General features: G+C 49.4%; 1 protein-coding gene across 4 annotated transcripts in view; it reads left to right on the top strand.

The window, feature by feature from the left end:
* The window catches only part of CD58 (CD58 molecule), a 70,058-nt gene extending 58,888 nt beyond the window's left edge, over positions 1–11,170 (top strand). For all 4 annotated transcript variants that reach the window (XR_011259492.1, XM_069601863.1, XM_069601828.1 and 1 more), the window contains one exon: positions 9,635–11,170. The gene's annotated coding sequence lies outside the window, so the exon portion shown is untranslated. The remainder of the gene's footprint in view (positions 1–9,634) is intronic.
* The last annotated feature ends 7,002 nt before the right edge of the window (positions 11,171–18,172 follow it).

Raw genomic sequence — 18,172 nt, 5'->3', positions numbered from 1 at the left:
ACGTGCAACCTTAGACGTTTCAGTCATAGAATAATCGACAGAGTGAGGATCAGAGAGCTGGATGTGATCCAGCAGGGATTACCAATTCAGCACAGAAGGGTTTTCAATGAAGTCCTGCTTCTGGTAACTTACCGGCCAGGATCCATGGCCCTGTGCCTTCTCTCAGTGCACGTGGGGGTGCACATTGACTATGCCACCTGAAGGCGCCCACACCTTCCAGGAGGCCACATACAATGGCGTCTGCCTGTTCACGTGAATGTCACCTACAGAGAGATGTATGTATTCCCAAGGCTGTTTTATGCCAGTTGTACCTTAACAAATGTCGCAAAACTGAGGAAATGTGAATAGAAGAGAAAGAGAATCATTGTTTCTGTAAGAACCCAGGTGACAGTTTTGGGAAAACAGTAAAGGTGAGATCGTAAAATAAGTTTACTGTTGAATTGCGTGTAGGCAAGAGAACTGAATAGATTGAGGGGAAGCATAACATCTAAAAGATTGCTGTACAAACTTATTTTCCAAGTGTCTAGGTTCTCACTGCACTCTACAGAAACAGAAATTAGAAACTATAGGACAAAGCACTAAATGTGTGATTTTTGTACATAAGGCAGAAAGGGCCGAACCCCCCCCAAAACAGGCTTATTCTCAGTGAAAAGATCTTGGCTGTCTGTGACACCATTGGTGAAGGAAATGTACCTTTGGTTGCTTTAGGTTAACAAAAATATACAAGGTTTGTATATATAATTTAAAATTTTCTTCTTACATCTACTTACACAGATTAATTAATACATAAATACATAAATCTGCACATGTTATGTGCTGTGCGGTGCTTAGTCGCTCAGTTGTGGCCAGCTCTTTGTGATCCCATGTACTGTAGCCTGCCAGGCTCTTCTGTCCATGGAATTCTGTAGGCAGTAATACTGGAGTGGGTAGCCATCCCTTCTCCAGGGTATCTTCTCGAGCCAGGGATTAAATCCAGGTCTCTTGCACTGCAGGCAGATTCTTTACCATCTGAGCCATCAGGGAAGCCCCTATTAAATATATATATATACATACACACACATACATTTCAATGCAGTCTTTTTCTCTTTTCTTTATTCTTCAGATTGGGTTCTCCCTTCCTTTCTCCCATCTCTCTCCTGCCATATAACTATCCTCCCCTCCAAAACCATAGTGACCCTGGGTCAGGATACTGCCATGTTCTTCTCCATGCTCATGTATATTGGCTCATTTGCACAGTGGGGATCTGGGGTAGGGAGGGTGGGGGAGGGAGACTAGCATTATTTCAGCTTTAAAATTTTATAACCAGTGTCCTGCACTTTGCTTTTTCTCATCAATTATTCATGGCAATCCCCATGAGTCACGGGACATAGCTCCAATTTATTCTTTTTAATGGCTGCAGAATATTCCCTGGCATGTCATAATATATTCAACAATACCCCTTTCGAAGGGCATTTTCTCTGTTTCTAGGTTTTGCTTGTTTTCCACGATATAAAGTTCCAGGATATAAAGTTAATTCTATATCCCTATGCACATAGTCAGAAATCTTGGTGCATAAGGATATTTTTATTTTTATTTTATTTTAAATATTCTGATATTTTTATTTCTATGGGGTAGATTTTCAGGAACTGCTAGGCAAAAGGTATATGTTATGTATTTTTAATTTTAATGGATGGTGCCAGGGTGATTTGCAAAAGCTGTGGAATCCAAGAGCAATGATTAAAGTAACCTTTATCCCTGCATTCCTACCAACAATAGGTATTGGGTTGGCCAAAAAGTTCATACAGGGGGTTCTTTCCATAAGACAGTATGGAAAAACCCAAACAAACTTTTTGGTCAAGCCAGTAATATCAGTCTTAAACTGTGATCATTCTGTTAGAAGTAAAGAAGCAGCTCAATGCTATTTACATTTGCATTTCCCTGATTACTAGAGTCTGACACTTTTTCATATTTTTTTGAGCATCTGCACTTGCTCTTCTGTGAATTGCAAATTTTTATTCTTTTTTTAAAGAAAATAATTCATTGCTTCAATCAATGTTTCACAGCTAGTCCATCAGTTTCCACTCCCTGTCCTGTTGGATAAGACTGAAAAATGTTATATTGCTACAGTATGTTGTTATTATAAACCATTAAAAACGGACAGAGGGCATGAAAGTTGCAAAAGGCTATGAAAAATAAAATGGTATAGAAGAGGTTAGAACCAAAGGAAAAAGGAGGGGTGAAATCAGGATGCTTGGGAAGATACAAATGGTTAGCCCTGTGGTACTCACATTGATATATGGTAAAAAAACAAAACAGAACCACAGTAGAGGGGAGCTGGGTGCTCAGGAGAGACATACAGTCACACACACACATACACAGAGAAATTCATTGAACATCTGCTACGAGCCAGTCTCTGTGCTAAGTACATTGCCTGCTGCATCTCGCCCCTCTCTTGGAGGTAAGGCAGTACTATTATTCCCATTACACAGATGGGAAAGCAGTGATTTGTAGCAGTGTAGCAACATGGTTGAATTTGCATTGCCAGTAAGTGGTAGAACCAAGATTTGAACCCAGGTGTGCCTGACCCTAAGACCTTAGCTGATAGATGACAGGGCCTGAGAATTATCTAGGAGCAAATGGTGTGGACAAGGCCAGAAGCTTGGAGCTTAGGCCTACACTTGTGTTCCAAGTTGGGCCAGGAAGGGGTTACAATGTGAGGCAAAGTCAGAAAGCCGCAGCCTGGTGGGGTAGTTTCCTGAGGAACTGCTGTGGCCAGAGGGAGAGGTTTCAGCACTCTGGCTGACTAGGGCAGGCAGGCGGGGCTGGTGAGCCCCCACAGAACACTGCTCTGGCTGAGAACGCCTCTGGGTAAAGTGACTCACCCACCCTCTCATACCACACCCACGGCAGCAGTGATCACTGCAGACTGAATGGCACTCTAAGTTGAAGGGTGGGCATATTTAAGGAACTATTAATGACTCAATCCCTGGAAAGAAAGAGCAGCCTTGTTACCACTGAACTCACGAGTGCTCTGACTGTAGGCCCTCCCCTCAACTCTACCTTTGGGTGACAAGAACCCCTTAGGCCTTAGGGCTAAAGAATGAAAGGGCAGAGGAGCCGTGCTGGCAAGATGCAGAGGATTCTCAGAGGTGGATGAGGGGGCCATGGCCTCCAGCAAGTCAGGGGACGTCTTGAGCCTAGTCCTACCTGAAAAATGATGATAATATTACTACTACTCTCCCCCCACATCACAGTGGGTAAGAGAAATCACTGTAAACATTAAGATCCTATGTAAATAGTAATGTTTATGAGGAGCTGGAGTGACAATACTAAAAAAGCCTTGACTAACCATAGGGGGAAAAGCTATGACCAGCCTAGACAGCATATTAAAAAGCAGAGATATCATTTTGCCAGCAAAGGTCTGTCTAGTCAAAGCTATGGTTTTTCCAGTAGTCATGTATGGATGTGAGAGTTGGTCCGTAAAGAAAGCTGAGCACTGAAGAATTGATGCTTTTGAACTGTGGTGTTGGAGAAGACTCTTGAGAGTCCCTTGGACTGCAAGGAGATCCAACTAGTCTATCCTAAAGGAAATCAGTCCTGAGCATTCCCTGGAAGGACTGATGCTAAAGCTGAAACTCCAATACTTTGGCCACCTGATTCGAAGAATGGACTCTTTGTTAAAGACCCTGATGCTGGAAATGATTAAAGGCGGGAGGAGAAGGGGACAACAGAGGATGAGATGGTTGGATGGTATCACTGACTCAATGGACATGAGTTTGAGCAAGTTCCAGGAGTTGGTGATGGACAGGGAGGCCTGGTGTGCTGCAGTCCATGCGGTGGCAAAGAGTCAGACATGACTGAGCGACTGAACTGAACCATAGAAAGCAGTTGAGAGATCCCCTCTCCCAAGGTGGACCTGAGGCTGGTTGTTCCAGCCAGAACCAAGGGCAGGGGCACCCTTGCTCCAGCCCTTCCTCCACAATGCCAAGAATATGAGGATGTTAAATACAACTATATAACAGGGGAGCTTCCCAGAGCAACCCCTAAGCTAAATTCCCTCCCAGGGGACCTGGCCCCCAGAGCATCTGCCCTGGAGGTGTTTCTCAGAATCTGTGAAAAGACTCTTTGGGGTCGAATCCAGCAGACAAACATTCAGATCTCAGTTCTGCTTACGTGCTGAAGCCCTTTCTGACCATCAGTCTTCTTCTGAATAGTAGCGGAGTGTGCGTGCGTGCTAAGTCGATCCAGTTGTGTCCGACTCTGCAACTCCACGGACTGTAGCCCACCAGGCTCCTCGGTCCATGGGATTCTCCTGGTAAGAATACTGCAGTGGGTTGCCATCTCCTACTCCAGGGGATCTTTCTGACCCAGGGATCGTCTCCTGTGTCTCTTGCATTGGCAGGCGGGTTCTTTACCACTAGCGCCACCTGGCAAGCCCCTCAGCAGTGGAGTAGCAGTACCTATTCAGTTGGTTGTGAACACATCAATGTGCGGAAGAGGAGGGCAGGACCCAACTGGGGTTCCACAAACACTTGTTGAGTTTGGATTCACAGTTTAGCTCCATTCTTCACTTCGGTTTTTTCCGTCTACAGTGGGAGGAGGACAGATGATTTGTAGGAATCCTACCAGGTCCCGTGTTAGATGCTCCCTCTATGGAAACTCATCTAACCCCTTGGCCACCCTGTGAGGTGTGCATCTTCCAAAAACAAGGCGTCTGGGTCTCAAAAAGGGTCAGCCGTCTACCCAAGACCTGATCTTTTGAACTTGGGCCTGACACTCAGACCTTTGCCATTAAGCTAACACAGCACCCACAGACTATTCACATCTACAATCGTTTTTCTCATGGACAATGAGACACTCCCAAGGTTCAAAGCACATGCCGGTGAGATAAGTTTCAAACACGGTCTTCGGCTATTCAGTGGCTCTGGGGTCATCGGTTAAACAATCTCTTGGATGACCCTTGATCACCATTGTGTTTGTTCTTATCTCACTTGCCTGTACCCCAGGCCTGTGCTGGAGAAGCATAAAACCACAGAGTACAAGAGGCCATCCCACCTAGCCCCTCCCTCTAGAGGGAGGAAACTGAATTCCAGAACAAGAGCCCAAAGTCACCCAGTGGGAAGCCTGAGCTCCTGAACCTCGCCTCCCCAGGACACACCGGGTTTCTCCTCCCTTCCCGCCCTGAGCCCCTTTCTCTGAAGCAGGGTTCAGAGACTCAACACTAAGGACAGGAGCGCATCCTTGCATTTTCCTTTGAACTGGACAGCCAAGCCTCTGGACCACCACTTTCTTCTTTCAGATCTAGGACATCTGATTGCTGAGAGATTATGTTTCCATAGAGAGTGGAGATAAAACATATTTTTGCTCAGAAGTCTGAGGTGTAAGGGGCTTCCTTGGTGGCTAAGTGGTAAAGAATCCACCTGCAACCCAGGAGCTGCAAGAGACACGAGTTTGATCCCTGGGTTGGGAAGATCCCCTGGAGGAGGGCACGGCAACCCACTCCAGTATTCTTGCCTGGAGAATCCCATGGACAGAGGAGCCTGGCGGGCCCAGTCCAAGAGTTCGCCAAGAGACACAGCTGAAGCGACTGAGCATGCACGCACTGAGGCGCAAAGGCAGGGCACAGCCGGGAGAAAGAGGAGAGTGTGTTGAACTCCAGGCTCATCATCGCTGTCCTTCTCTGCCCAGCGCCAGGTCCTCCCTCCCTCCTGCAGCCTCTGCTTCCCGACCTCCAGCTGGCCCTTCCTCCTTGGGTCCTAGGTCCTGCTCGCTCCTTACTCTTTTGATGTTAATTTCTTATATTCTGGACATGAATAAGGTCTGTCCTTTTTCAAGGCTGTCACGTATCACGGTGTAACCATTTGCCCAGGAATTTCACACATCAAGTCTAAAAACCCATTCTTGCACTGACTGGCTGTGTGACTTCTGGAAACTCAATCTCTGGACCTGTTTCTTCGTCTGTAAATGGAGAATAACATGCTTCTGACAGGTCTTATGTCAAAATCAACCTAATACTGTGTGTTCTCAGTCATCTCCTACTCTTTGCAACCCCACAGACAGTAGCCCGCCAGGCTCCCCTGTCCATGGGAGTCTCCAGGTAAGAATACTGAAGTGGGTTGCCATTTCCTTCTCCAGGGTGTCTTCCTGACCCAGGGATCAAACCCGGGTCTCCTAAATTGCAGGCAGATTCTTTACTGCCTGAGTCGCCTGGGAATCCCAAGAACGTGGCAGATGGTCACATTTCTTCTTCCAACAGATTGATGATCCCGGGTCTTACGTGTCCACTAAGTGTGGCCATGGTGCCCCAGGAGCCCACATGGAGGGGGCGCAGAGGGCTGCGCTGCCCCTGCATGTGGCAGAGGGACCCAGCTGCAGCCCAGTTCCAGTACACCAGCTCTCAGGTGCCAGGCCGGGCATGCCTCCAAAGCCATAACAATTTTCAGGGTGCAATTCTTCTTCACAGTCCAAAGGGGCCCGCAGAGGCACCAGAACAGAGAATGATAAAGTGGAGTAGAAATGTGCCTTTGAAATTTGGGCCCGACTTTCTGCTGTGTCACTAGCTAGCTCTGCGAATCTGAGCAAGTCATTTAAGTTCTCTCTGTTTCAGCTGCAGAAAGTCATCAGTAATTCTTCCCTTCCCTCCTCCTCTGGCCACCGCTTTCCTTCAGCAAATATGAATTAAGGCACCTAGGCAGTAGGATTTTAAAAATGAATAGAAAACTAAAATATCTCCACGATGGCATCATTGAACTCATCCTCTGAGGAGTATGTTAAATCAATACATGTGGAATTCCATCCCTGAGGAATGAGTGCTCTGCAGGAGAGGGTCATGGTACTCACATGTGTCTAAGAGGCAACAGGGAGCAGTGAGGACTGCGGCAAACAGGAGAATCCTTCTAGGGGCAGCAGCTCCCTAGTTTCCACCACTGACTTCAACACTTAGAACCAGTGTTGTCTGACTTTTCTAGAAATATTGGGGATCCTAATTTATAATTGTGGTGTTTAATTCCAATTAAAAAAAAAACCCATAAACAAGGGCAACAGCCAAAACTAACAACTCCATGAGACACACTAAACAGGTCCTGGAGCAAAGCTGGATGGAAGGAAATGCAAACAAAGCTTCACAAAGGCTAACTGTTTTCAGGAGTCAGACACACCCTATGGATAAGACAAAGGTGCAGGAAAGGTCACAAAGTCTTTAAGGAAGCACTCCTAATGCGTTCTATGAAATGGCAGCATTGTGAGCATGCACACACCAGCCTTCCTCAGGGAGGGTTTGGAGTAGGACAACAATCATTTAGTTTCACGTGAGTGAGTGTACTGGGACGATTACTCCAAGATGACACCAGCCCTTTATACTCCCAGCCCAGGAAGTGAGCTCCTAGGAACCTGAGGGTGTTTCTGAAATGATTCTTAGGGGTGGCAATGCCACCAGTGTCCACTGAGAGTCTCTCTCACACCAGTGATGGCGTTGCCATCTTTAGTTCTGTGGGAAGTAGCAGTCCTGGGAGCCTGTGGGGTGCAAGGCCCTCTCCAGAACTCTGTGAGAGGATTGCTGCGGCTCCCTGCTCTTGACAGTGATGTGACTGCCTGTTAACTATTTACAGAAGCCAAATGTGGATTTGAAAGGGCTGCTTTCCTGCCAGCCAGTCAGCCAGTAGCCTTCCCTGTACACAGACAGCCTTTGAAGATATTCTCGGCACTTTTTGTGCAGAGGACTTGCACAAAACGGACTTACGTTGAGGACTTTTTCTGTTCATTAATGTGGCACTCAGGGTCTTTCCTTGCAGAGCACGGGCTCTCTAGCTGTGCACAGGGCCTCTGGAGCACCGAGGTTCAGTAGTCACAGCATTTGCAGGCTTAGCTGCTCCATGGCAAGTGGGATCTTAGTTCCCAGAGCAGGGATCAAACCTGTGTCCCCTGCATTGTAAGGCAGATGCTTAACCCCTGGACCACCAGGAAGTCCCTGCTCATTTCACGAGACTCTTGGAAGTGCCTGTGCAGGCCAGCCCGGCTGCTTTCCATGCCTGGTGTCTCTCTCTGAGGCTGCACCCGGGGACCTGCTTACTGCCTCCTTCCCTGATGGAGCAGATCAAAAGGTAGACTCCAGGCTTCAGAGATTGCTCTTTCCAGAGCAGCTTCGTCTGGTCCAAAATCCCCATGAGCAGTGTGACCTTGGGCAAGCCTTAACCTTTCTAGTCCTCAGTTTCCTCATCTGTAAAATGGAACAATTACTAATGTCAAAAAATGTTTCCAGTAAGAAGTAGGAATGTGTGTGAAGTACTTTAAAAGCTGGAATACCTATGAGTCATTTATATGAGCACTCTGAAGCAGGTCTTGGCAAATGTCTTCTATAAAAGATCAGATAGTAACGATTTCAGGCTTTGTCAGCCTTCTCGTTGTATGTGTGTGTGCTCAGTCGTGTCTGACCCTTTGAGACCCCACGGACTGTAGCCCCCAGGCTCCTCTGTCCATGGGATTCTCCAGGCAAGAATACTGGAGTGGGTTGCCATTTCCTTCTCCAGAGGATCTTCCCAACCCAGGGACTGAACCCATATCTCCTGCATTGGCAGGAGGATTTTTTACCATTGAGTCACCAGGAAAGTTATACTCTGTTGCAACTGCCCGATTCTGCTACTACAGTCTGAAAGCGGCCACATAGACCAGTGTGGCTATATTCCCATAGAACCTCATTTCACAAAAGCAGGTAGGGGGCTGCATTTGGCTCAAGGGCTGTACCTTGCCCAGCTTTACAGTCTGTATTTTGTGAGGGCTGTGAACTAAGAATGGTTTTTATATTTCTAAGAATGGTTTTTATATTTCTAAGAACTAAGAATGGTTTTGGGGGGCGGGGAAGGAGAAGCAACAGACACGAGACTGTAGGTGTCTCAGAAAGACTAAAGTATTTGCCACCTGGCTCCCTGTAGGAGTTGACAGAGCTGAGCTCTTTAGTGTCCCGGGCTCATCTTAGCCCAGGAGACAGCAGCTCTGTCCCTGGAGGTGGTGGGACCTGGCTGGTGCCTCACAAGAAGACAGGCAGGAGCCAGGTTCTGGGACTTTGAGTTACCCTCAGGAGGGAAGCTCTGGGGCTGGAGAGGAAACGAGGCCTCCTAGTTCTCTTTTCCAACGTCTGTTTCGGATGGACTTTACGAAAGCAGATCAGAAAACATTCCACCAGAAAATGACCAAGTGAAGGAGCTTTCATTTCCGGAATCGTTTCTAGTGCGTGAGGCTGTGCTGTCTTCCGGAACTGCTGAGTTCCTGTGAACAGGATCCGAGTCATGGGACGACCTGGGAGTGCCACCCACATTGGGGAGGCAGGGCCCCTGACAGAGACAGACGAGGGGCTCCCGCAGGCCTGAGACCTGCCCCCAGAGCCTCAGTGCTGCTCCTTTGTTTTAGATTCAAGTCGCTTAAAGGAGCGGAGGCGGCAGGTACCGGGCCCGGAGCGGGCCCCTAAAGAGACAAGACAAGGGAGGAAAGCAGGTGGTGCCAGCGAAACCTCGGCCCAGGGCAGCAGGGCCTTCTCTGGGGCAGGCCTGGGCGGCTGGGGCCTTGGAAGGGTTTGTGTCTGTGTGTGTACTGCGCAGAGCAGAGAGGGGCGTGTATCACAGCTGTTGTTGGTTATGTTTTCACTGCTGTCTCCCCTCCTCAGCTCTCCCACTAACTCCAAGACAAGATGCTGTTACCTGGCGCGACTAAGCTCCCAGTTCACCAGCAGGAGCCAGTTGTTCCTCCTAGTTTTCCTTATGGTTCCAAGGACAGACCTGGTGCCAACCAGACCCCAGAGGGCCCCCTAAAGAGCGGTCCTGGAGAAGACTTCATTTATTGCTCACTTTGTGACTAAAAGTGATATAGACTGCAGAAAATTCAGAAAATATAGACATGCATAAAGGAGAAAATGTACAGAATGATTTTAGATGGGAAACCAACCTGATTATTTCAGGAAACAGCTTTATTTAATGGAGCACCTGGACCATAAAGAAGGCTGAGCGCTGAAGAACGGATGCTTTGAAACTGTGGTGCTGGAGAAGATTCTTGAGAGTCCCTTGAACAGCAATGAGATCAAACTAGTCAATCCTAAAGGAAATCAGTCCTGAATATTCATTGGAAGGACTGATGCTGAAGCTCCTGCACTTTGGCCACCTGATGCAAAGAACCGATGCATTAGAAAAGACCCTGATACTGGGAAAGATTGAAGGTAGGAGGAGAAGGGGATGACAGAGGATGAGATGGTTGGATGGCATCATCAACTCAATGGACTTGAGTTTGAGCGAACTCTGGGAGATGGTGAAGGACAGGAAGCCTGGCTTGCTGCAGTCCATGGGCTTGCAAAGAGTTGGACACGACTGAGGGACTGAACAACAACGAACTATGCGCCAGGCACTGTTGTCAGTGCTGGGGATACAGTATGAACAAAACCAAGTCCCTTTCCTCCTGGAGCTTATGTCCTGGTAGAGGAGACACTCAGCAGAGCAAAGGAGGGGACTGGAAGTTGATGGGATGGGGCACCATTCATGGTATGTGGTGGTCAGGAAAAGAGGAAGCAGCAAGGCAGACATCTGGGGGGAGAGTGTTTCAGGCAGAAGGAACAGTGTGGTTAGAGCCTGGCTGTATGTTCAGTGCACGAAGGCGACAGTGTAGCTGGAGCAGATGAGCAAGGGGCAGCCGGGCAAGGATGGGACCTCAGATTGTGGGTGAGTGAAATGGAAATCCAACGTAGGCTCTTGAATGAAAAGCAACCTGACCAGCACTATGTTTAGACAGAATTATTCTGGACACTGGATGGACAATAGATGGGACTGGGACTGGGGGTTGCTGAGGGTGGGAGCTGGAATGCCAAATAGGTGATTGCAATAGCGTAGGGAGAACTTCCCTCGTGGTCCAGTGGATAAGAATCCTGCCAATGCAAGGGACACGGGTTTGATTCCTGGTCTGGAAAGACTGCACAAGCCGTAGAGCAACCAAGCCTGTGTGCCACAACTGCTGAGCCCGAGCGTTGCAACTCCTGAAGCCTGCGTGCCTGCAGCCCTAGCTCTGCAGCAAGGGAAGCCACCACAGTGAGCAGCCTGTGCGCTGCAGCTAGTGAGTAGCCCCCACTGCTTGCAACTCGAAAAAGCCCACTCATAGCCACAGCCACTAATAAATAAATAAATTTTTTTAAAATAAATAAAATGTATCCACCCGTTCAGAGGTGCTTGGGTTGTTTCCATTCTGGGTCATTATTTAAAAAAAAAAAAATAGCACCAAGAGGGGAAGCTTTCCTTCACCATCTTAGGGAACCTGGCTGGGTCTGAAAATTAAACTGACAGAGCCAGATCAATGAAAGAAAAGCATATGGATTTTATCAGTTATTTACATGTACATGAATGTCTTCACAGGAGAATGAAGACCTGAAGCGACCAGAAAAAGCAGCTTCTAGGCCTTTTGGATAAAGAAATAATACATTTGGGAAGAGTTGACAAGCCAAGGGAATAAATGGTGAAGAGCTAACCGGGTTTGTTTATACTGCCTTCTGGGCCCCAAATTTCCTGCCTCTGGTGATAAGGATGCCTTCCTTCCTCCTGGTACAAGGAGGGTCCTTTCAATGGGAGATTTATCTCCTGCTTTCAGGAGGACGAAAGAGGGTCAGGGTGTCTTTTTGCACTGGCTGTTTCTTAAACCCTAATTCAAAATGACCTATAGGTCACAGTGGCATGTTTTAGGTGACATATTCTGCTCCCCTTTAGAGGTAACACAGAGCCGTATGAGGTGAAGAGGCTGCGAGGGGGGGGGGTGGGGGGGAGGGGAGCCTGAAGAGCCCCTCCATGGGCTTCTGCTCTTTCCTTGTGGTGGTCTCTGGGGTTCTGTGGTGGGACCCCAGGGCACAGTTTGCAAGCCACTGCACTGGAGGGTCTCTAAGGGCCCTGCAATCTCAGGGATCCTGTGGTCTTGTGCAAGCTGGGTTTCTACCATCCAGGCTTCTGAAAATGTGAACCTGAAAACTGAATGTGGTCAGCCTTGTGCAGGGACCATAAAGATGAGTAAAACGCAGTGTCTGTTCCAAGAAACCCAGCAGCTGGGATGGGATGGGTCACACAAATGACCAAGTACACTGTAAAGGGCCAGTGGCCCCGGCCCTTGCCTTTCTTCCTTGTGTCCCTGGGCCAGTGGTTCCCACACTGGCTGGTCTTGAGGTTGCCTGGGGAACTCTGTATACAGACTCCCAAGGGCTCCTACGGAGATTCTAATCCAGTTGGTCCAGGTGGAGCTGGGAGTCTGTTATGTTAAAAGCTCCCTGGGGGAAACCGAGTTGCTGCTGGGTTGCAGAAGCTTGGGAACCCCCTGCCCCAGTCTCCTTAGTTGGCTCCCCACACTTGAGTTAGCTCTTTGACGTCTTACCTCAGAACATCTCTGGGGCTTCCCAGGTGGCACAGTGGTAAAGAATCCGCCTGCCAATGCAGGCGATGCAGGAGACACGAGTTCAAAATCTGGGTCGGGAAGATCCCCTGGAGGAGGAAATGGCAACCCACTCCAATATTCTTGCCTGGCAAATTCCACACGTAGAGGAAGCTGGTGGGCTACAGTCCATGGGGTAGCCAAGAGTCGGACACCACTTAGCAACTGAGCACATATGCAGAACATCTTTCCTGGGCTGAGCTATTGATCTGTGAAACCACTTACTGGCCTGAAATACCCCCGTAACACAAGCAGCACTGAAGAGAATATTCTTATTGAGCATCACAAGTCTCACTGGGGGGAAATGGTACAGGTGGGACCTTAAAACTCATTCCAGAACCTGAAGATAATTAGACATTGCCAAACAGAAAGAGAGAAGCAGGGGAGAGTGGGGGAGGGAAGGAGAGAATGAATCTCACCTGAATGAATGGTCATTCTCTCTAAATTATCCAGAAGAAAAAAATATATCAGCAAAACCCAACCAAGAACCATCAATGAAAAAGATTTTTCTGAGCCAGACTTCTTTCCTGGAAGCTGTAAACTTTATCCTCCAGCAGCCATTAATCTAATACAAAGCCCCTTACACCTTCCTAATTGTTCTCTTTCAGCATCAGCTGGTTTCATATTAACCTTTCAATCTTTCCCATAAAGCAGTTACTCCAACTCCAGCCAGACCTGGTCCAGGCACTTTGGTTGCCCAGTCCTCTTCTCCTGGCTGGGTGCCCCACCTTTCCACTTCCCTGTGCTCTTTCTTTCCTTCTTCCTTTCTCTTTTTCTCTTTCTCTTTCTCCCTCTCCCTCCATCCCTCCCTCCCGTGAAGCAGCATCTGAAGAAGTGTCTGACTCCTGGATCTGGGCTGACGGAGCTTAAGGTACCTATTTTGCAAATGGGGCCTGGTGCGCCGGGCTCCTCTGTTATTTCAGACAAGGCTGTCAGTGGGAGACCATAGCCACTGGCCTGTCAGGGCTGATCAGCCTCAGGCTATTTCTGTGGCTCTGGTTTTTGAGCTTTGTTTTCCCTCTCTCCCAGAAAGAAATTATTTCTTTGGAAAAAGACCAAGCACCTCACCCAGATGCTCAAGGAACGTTTGGAATCGGGCTGTCTTGGATTCCCCCTTGTGCCCCTCACCCCTCAAGGCTCTAAAGCCAGCCTGTGGTCCGTATCCGGAGCGGCCAACTCAGAAGTAGCCCTCCGTGGCCTCCGCACCACCTGAGCTGCGGCCACACAGCCTGAGTTGGAGTTCTGGCCTCTCCTTCGAGCAGTGAGTGAGTTTTGGAGAGTGCCCTAGACCCCTTTAGTAACTGTAATAAACGTGAGCAGTGAGGCTGGGCAAGGTCTTTGTCCCATGGGCGATGCCACTGGGGCACTTCCTCTTCTCTTACAGTCAGGGCAGAGCAAGAGGGAACCTCAACGTCACTACCCACACCCTCATCCCATGGGGAACAGAGGCCTTCTCTCAAGCTGGGGCTGCAGAGGGGCTGAGACTCCTGCGAGGGTTTCTCCGCACCCACTGGGAAGGGCAAGCTTCCCCATGGGGTGACAAGCCTGGGGTTAAAGGGGTATCCCCCTGACTGAGACCCTTCTCCTAGCCGCCATGGGCCAAAGCCAGCTCTTCTGCAGCCCCACTGCCAGAGGAATCCAGGTTCGGTGTTTGTCCTGGGCTTTCACCTGGTGAGGACACCTTGCCAACACCTCCTCAGGCCTCAGGGGACCCGCCCCCGCAACAAGGGAAACAGCCCTGAGGGTGGGGGAAAGGCAGGCCCCTCCCACATCCGGCTCTTCTCTCCTGGGGCATGCGTAATTGCTCACGTAGAGTCCCGAACCAGCTTCTCTGGAGTGCTGGGGCCTTCAGGGGGCAGCACCTCTTTTCATGAGCAGACTCGGCCACGGTATGAGTGCTGGGAAAGCCACGCTCTCACTGCTGGGCGCAGGGTGCCCTCCCTAGCAGCCGCAGCCTGCATGCCCGGCGTTCTTCCAGTGAGTTTCTGGGAAGTGGCTTCCGTCCAGCTCCAAGGTTGATCCGCACCTGGAGGCCCCCTGACTTCTGCGCCTTTCTTAGCTAAGGGGGACATGTCCACTGGTTGACTCCCACCACAGGGGACTGGAGGGCAGTTTCCGGAAAAAGGTTGGACCCCCAAATCCAACGTTGCCTCCGCCCTGTGATCCAGCACAGGTCTGTTCACCTGCAGCCACACCCAGCAAGAGCGGGCTTCACTGGCCCTGCGCTCCCAGGCGCTGGATAAAGGGACGTTGCCCGTTTGACACAGGGGTAACCCCAAATCCACACTCAGGTTTGTAAGCTTAATCTCATCTAAAGAATGCTCTGGAAGGGTTCCAGGCTCTCCAAGGCACAAGGAGCTGCCATTAGGCTGGGCGGTCATGCATAGCCCTTCACGTGAAAATGCAGAAGAGGGTGTTTGGCCAGTTCAACCTAAGTGGTCCGGGGCCTCGGGGGTGAGTTTCCTTGCGTCTGTCCCAGGTGACAGGCAAATGAGACCAAAGAAAAACTTGAAACAGGAAACTGATTTAAAACCCATAAAAATAAAACGTTTCTAAATAACAAAGCACTGCTTTTTCATTCGTTATCAGCTGAGGGTATTTCAGGCAACTGAAGCTTTAGAGTTTTTCCTTTTCATTCGTTTGTCAAAAGTTCAAAATGATATCCAGAGCTATACAATTTGTCTATCGCTCCGGACTTACTGATCCTCATGAAATAAGACTGGGTAAATTTAATCGGACACATTTGGGGGCTGAGTCTGTCTTCTTTCTGGGAGTCAAGGAGTAGCATCTATCAAGAACCTGTGGTCAGCAGAGCTTCCCTGGTGGCTCAGACAGTAAAGAATCTGCCTGCGATGCAAGAGACCTGGGTTCAATCCCTGAGTTAGGAAGATCCCCTGGAGAAGGGAAGGGCTACCCACCCCAGTATTCTTGCCTGGAGAATTCCATGGCTAGAGGAGCCTGATAGGCTACAGTCTGTGGGGTCACAAAGAATCAGACGCAACTTAGTGACTAACACTTGCACTTGTGTGTGTGTGGTCAGCAGAGCCCGGCCTGGGGTCTGTGGGAGGGTGCACACAACTGGCCCAGGTGTGCTCTGACGGGGCCAGAATACCATTGGGAAGAGAAAGTATAGGAGCTTGAGAAGAAGGATGGAAAAAAAAGTAGCACAATGAGAAACTAAGCAAGTGATTCCATTCAAATAAATTAAATGCAAACTCACTACAATTGGGAGGTTTAGATTGAAGAAGGCCTTTTCAGGTGCGGTTAACCACAGAGTGAGGGAGCGAGCTCTAAGCTGGACTTGGCAGCAGAAGAGGGCAGGTAGGGGAAGATTTTCAAATCTGGGTGGAGTGGTTAGTGGTGGGGGCTGGGGGGGGGGTGCGGGTGTTGGGGGCAGGGTATGGATAAGTGAAGTCACACACACAGCGTTTTGGGAGGAAAGGAGCAGAAGGAGAAGAGTGACCTAGAAAAGTCAGTCACTAGTCTAACAGGTCATGCCCAGAATCCTGTTACACCTTATCCCTCCCCCATCCCTTGTGTGCAGCAACTCTGCTGCTCTGCAGACAAGCCTGTGCCCGGGGTGGTCCAGTAGTTTCCATAGCAACCAATTGTTCTGGCGCAGAGATGGGATTCTGACTCCAGGTGGGTTCTGAAGAGGAGTAACAGATGAAACCACTAAGTGACAGAGATCTAGTTTTCCAGTAAGTGCCCCTGCTAATAAAGAAGAGAAAATGTACCAACTACAAGATAAATGGAGCAGAGACCAGCAAATGCTACATTTTCAGGAGGCATCAGCTGTTTGCTGCAAAAACAATAACTCCCTAATAGGTTCAACAGGAATGATGCTGGCAGGGGTGGGGGAAGCCAGAACAGCCTCCAACGGGCTGTGGATGAAGGGTGTAGCAGGGTGGGAGGTGCACAATGCCAGGTCTGGGAGGCAGAGTGGAACGCCTCAAGTCATTTCAACCTTGCACACGTTGCGATTGTGAACCCTGCAGGACCGAACAGGATGCCAGCATCCCTGCCTGCCTGTGTGCATTCCTCCTCAGAGGATTCATCAACGCTAGCTAGAGTTAGCAGTCCAAGAACAGCCCTCACTATTTAGAAATCACTGGGAGGAGAGTCAGGTCTGAATTACAAGGTCTTTTAGAAGCAAAGCAAGCATATTACTACTCTGAAGGCATGACTGAAGCAGTGCCTTTGTGGTGGAATCAGAGAGTCGGGTCCAGTCTGATCTGTAACTCACACCAGATGACCCTGGCAAGCGACTGCCCTGTCTGGGTCCTCGTCTTGTAGACTTAGGGCCCTCCAGATACAGCACCTTTGCTAGTCCATACTTCCAAGTCTGCCTCAGGGACCTCCAGGCAGGGGCTGAACTGTGAATGTTGTTTTATTAATTTATTTTTGGCTGTGCTGGGTCTTCGGTGCTGTTCGGGCTTTTCTCTAGTTGCAGAGAGTGGGGGCTTTTCATTGAGGTTGCCTCTCCTGTGGAGCATGAGCTCTAGGGTGTGCAGCTTCAGTAGTTGTGGCATGTGGGCTCAACAGTTGTGTTTCCTGGGTTCTAGAGTACAAGCTAATAGTTGTAGCACACAGATGCCTAGCTTCTCCATGGTTTGTGGGATCTTCCCAGACCAGGGATTGAACCCATGTCTCCTGCACTGGCAGGTGGATTCTTTAATACTGAGCCACCAGGGAAGCCCCTAATTGTGAATGTAGATTGATCTCCTGCATTGAGAACAGAACCAACACCATTAACTCAACTGCCATTCATTTCCACCTTCAGTTAACGGTGATTGACTGTCACAGGGCCAGTTATCAGGAACCAAGGTAACAGGGTGGCACCTTTGGGGTCCTCCCAGCTGAGTGAGGGAGACAGGCAGGTGCATGCTCAGAGCCAGGGGTAGGTCTGGTCCCCGGGTGTGGGCAGGCAGTCTGGGGTCAGGATAGGGCATGCAGTGGGCCACAGTGCTCTCCGTGTCTGGAGCCTGGCTGGGAGGAGAGACAGGAGGAAAGGAGGGGAGGAGGCAAGCTGTGTGGGGGGTCGGTGCTGACTCTGAAGACCCAGGGACCTGGGGGTGGGAGGAGGGGTGAGAGATGGGAGCAGACATGCCATGTGGGTGTTGGTGCTGGAGATAAACAGGTGCTCAGACAGGAAGGATGGTAAGATAGGGGAAAGGAATCAGGCAGGATCCCAGGAAGAAAGAAATGAGAACTGGGGTTTGTGCTGGCAGATATGTCCCTAGAGGAGATTTGAGGCCTTGGTGGTGACCAGTATGATTAGATCCTCATCACGGAGTCCTGGGAAGGTGCTTGGTGTGAGCACCCAGACTTGGGAAAGGGCCAAAGGAACAGGCAAGGCTGCCAGAAAGCCTGGACTGCTCAGCCAACCCTCAGGGCAGGGCTTCCCCTACCACTCCGTGTCCCCTGCCCAGGACTGGCAGGTGGTTGAAGGCATGGATTTAGTGCAGGGAAATGGCTATCTCCTCTGAGACCTCCAGAAGGTTGGGGAGAGGATTATAGATTCTCTGTAGGATTATGTGATGCAAAGGTGAGTCTTGGCGAAAGAGCCAGAGATAGCAGCCACTTGTCTGAGTTTTCTTTACTTCTTTACCTAAGAGAATCACAGAGACTCCCATGTTGCTCATTTGCTCAGTTGTGTCCTACCCTTTGCAACCCCATGGACTACAGCACACCAGGCCTCCCTGTCCCTCACCATCTCCCAGAGTTTGCCCAAGTTCATGCCCATTGAATCGGT

This window comes from Ovis canadensis, chromosome 1 (genome assembly GCF_042477335.2).
Source record: "Ovis canadensis isolate MfBH-ARS-UI-01 breed Bighorn chromosome 1, ARS-UI_OviCan_v2, whole genome shotgun sequence".
Lineage (NCBI taxonomy): Eukaryota > Metazoa > Chordata > Mammalia > Artiodactyla > Bovidae > Ovis > Ovis canadensis.
The sequence above is the reverse complement of the archived record's forward strand: the minus strand, read 5'-3'. Positions and strand labels throughout refer to the sequence as shown.